Source organism: Capsicum annuum, chromosome 3 (genome assembly GCF_002878395.1).
Source record: "Capsicum annuum cultivar UCD-10X-F1 chromosome 3, UCD10Xv1.1, whole genome shotgun sequence".
Lineage (NCBI taxonomy): Eukaryota > Viridiplantae > Streptophyta > Magnoliopsida > Solanales > Solanaceae > Capsicum > Capsicum annuum.
In genome coordinates, this window is record NC_061113.1 from 220,876,303 (window position 1) to 220,879,395 (window position 3,093).

General features: G+C 29.1%; 1 long non-coding RNA gene across 1 annotated transcript; it reads left to right on the forward strand.

Moving 5' to 3' along the window:
- The first annotated feature begins 1,249 nt into the window (after positions 1–1,249).
- Positions 1,250–1,753, forward strand: LOC124897301. Its single transcript, XR_007054032.1, has 2 exons — positions 1,250–1,387; positions 1,457–1,753. It is a non-coding gene; the product is annotated as an uncharacterized LOC124897301 (long non-coding RNA).
- The last annotated feature ends 1,340 nt before the right edge of the window (positions 1,754–3,093 follow it).

The following is a 3,093-nucleotide window of genomic DNA, read 5'->3' on the forward strand; positions in this document are numbered from 1 at the left end:
ATCAATCAATTTTAGTTTCGTTATTTTATGTCTTTCTTCAATGTGATGATCTAATCTTTTTCCTTTCAAAATAATTATTTGACACAGTTTATTTATTTAACTATATTAAATTATCTTAGTTTAGTTTAAGGAGCTTATAAATATAACTATATATACACACACACTACCTTCGTTCATTTTAACTATCATTGTAGTTTAAAAACTTATTCAAAAATAAATATTACTTTAGTTATTCAAGACTCAATTTAGCGGTGGTCTCAAACTGTACCCTTAACATTAAAGAAATAGTTCTTTCTAGTACTCCTCAATTCTAAAAAATAATATCAAATATATAGGGGCTATTTAGTAACTATACTTTATCGTTATTATTTTTCATAATGATCATGAAAATTGCTAAAATGTCAACATAGAGAAAATGATCTCCTATAGCCAATTACAAATTGAATAGAAGAAAAATGAATTTTTTTTTTCAGATCTTACATGTAAGAAATGAACATGTATTGCATATAAAAATGAAAACTTTAGGTAAAAAGGACATATAACATAAAAATATGTTTTTATAAAACCAAAAACTAAATCTCGTGTTAAAATAGAAAGAAAAACAACAATTTATTTGATCTACTGAATGCATAATGGATTCAATCTATTTGAGTAGGAAAATTAAACTAGATTTCTTTGTGAGTGTTAATAGAGTTCCAATAAAAAAACAAAATGTATGTGTGTAAGTACATATATATGTGTGAGAGAGAGAGAGAGAAAGAGTGTGTGTGTGTGTTTGGATTCTTTTTCTACACATCTTGTTATTTACGAAATGATGACATAAAAACCTTATACTTGCACTAGAATAATATATGTAAACTACTATCAACTAAACTAATATAGCATGTTGAAATCATTACTTCTAGCCATGGTTTATAATTGAATTTTATTTTCTTTAACACATGCATTAATTGCGTTTGAAGAATTTTCAAACTCTTAAATCAATTATATGTTTTTATGGATTAATATTAATTTGAAAGATAGCAACAGTAATTTTTTATAATAATCTATCAAACTTTTTTAAAAATAAATTTTTGGTGGTCTGATTAGACCATTTTATTCAATAAGGCCCAAATGACCATAACTAACACACACATGTCCAAAATTTGAATCCAAGACCCGGTCCAAACGAAAAGGATGTTGAAAATTTTCCTTATTTCTACTATAGATAGGTTTAGGGCATGAGTGCCAAGTAATCTTCATTTTCTCTTGCAATTGTCCTAAAACATTCCTCCTAAGTGCTGCCGATGGAATTCCAATCTCCAATTTCTCCTACTCTGGGTTCTATTCTAGCTAAATCCATGGTGGATCTTAGATGAGCTCATTCTGTCAGCTTCACCACTCTCAGGTGATGTCATCTTCACATGCACTTTCCTCATTTGTCCTTCCAAATCTAATATTTTCTTTTTATTGTTAGGTAATATTGGGTACTCAGATGGACAGACTACTTCCAGTTCAATCAGGTTTTGAGCTGAAAATCCCTGATTCATTATCAGATGGTTGAAGATGCTTGAACAAATCCCTACCCCTTCTTTTTGGTAAAGATTTTTGGTTGCTAGTGTTTTAATTCTAGTTGTTGTTAGCACAGATGTAATGTCTTCTTCCAGACATACTGTTAAATTCTCTTTACTATGCTCTTTATTATCCTCCATATCTGCTCTTTGAACTATGCCTGAACTTGTTGCTTTAATGTAAATATGCCTACTTCAACTGATACGCATTGTGGAGTTGACTTTCTTGTTTTGATTGCGATGTGTGGAATCTGATCTCTATCAATGTTTAATAATATTCTTGTCTTCTCTGTTAACTATTGGAAAGAATGATATTCTTGCATATCTTGTATTTCCATTACCTCATTTGCCAAAGATTCAGCTACTGAATTTCCTTCCCGAAATGTATGTATAACAGTGATATTTAGTTTTTGAATAAGTAGCCTAATCTCCTCAACAATATAAAAAAATCTCCCAAGGAATTTTCCTATGCATCAAAATCATTTGTTTAAGACTTAATGAGTCTGTCTCTATGATGAAATTTGTCAAATTCTTCTCGTAGTAGTACTCTAAAGTCTTTTTAATAGCAATTGATTTCGCTTTCGTGTTAAATGTATTAAATTATATTTAATGGTATAAATCTTTTTCTTTAGATCATCAATACTTTATAAATATCTTAACTATCATTTTTATTTTCAAATTACTCCAATTTTTTTCTTTCACTAAAGGACACTCTTATGATTGTCAATCTTCTAGCGAGAAACATGTATCATTTATAATTCAAGTATTAAAATATATGAAACTCATATGTCTTCAATGCTGCTGGTGTATATTTAATACAATCTCTATGTAATCCCTGTATAAATTGTTACAAATTTTGATTATAACAGAATAAAATTTTACATAATTAATGAAAATAAAGTATTTCAATGTTGAACATTCTGTAAATCAATCCATTTAATTTTACTTTGTCATATTATGGACTGACTATTTAAATAAGCACAATGAAAAAAATAATTCTAGAGGTAGTACTAGATCTAAATGGTCTTGAATGGCACCCTCTGTACTTTGACTTTTCAACCTTCTGTCACTTGTCCTCTACCATAAATTTTGGCCTAACCATTTTTTTTTTGTTGTTGTTGTGCGTGTTCTCACCATATGCAAGAAAATAGAGAAAGAGGTCAAATGTCAATTTTGATCTCGAAATACCAATTAGAATCAAGTAATATCATAAAAGAAAGAAAGAAAGAATTGAGTTGTTATATTGTTTAGTAACCTTCCTTAAAAAAGTACAGATGTCTCTATATTATTCCATAAGACTCTACTAGATATGTCCCTATACAACAAGATCGACAAACCTAGGGCTTTGATATCAATTTTTTCATGATCCAAATGATCGCGAGTGGATTTACACCAGCCCTCCCATGGGAGAATCATAGAATACCCTTCTCAACCAGACTAAACAAATTCAATTAATATGATTGAGTAGAAAAAATAATGAATCTCATAACTTAACTAAATAGACATGCAAAAAATAATTAACATGGTCCTCAAAACCCAAAGC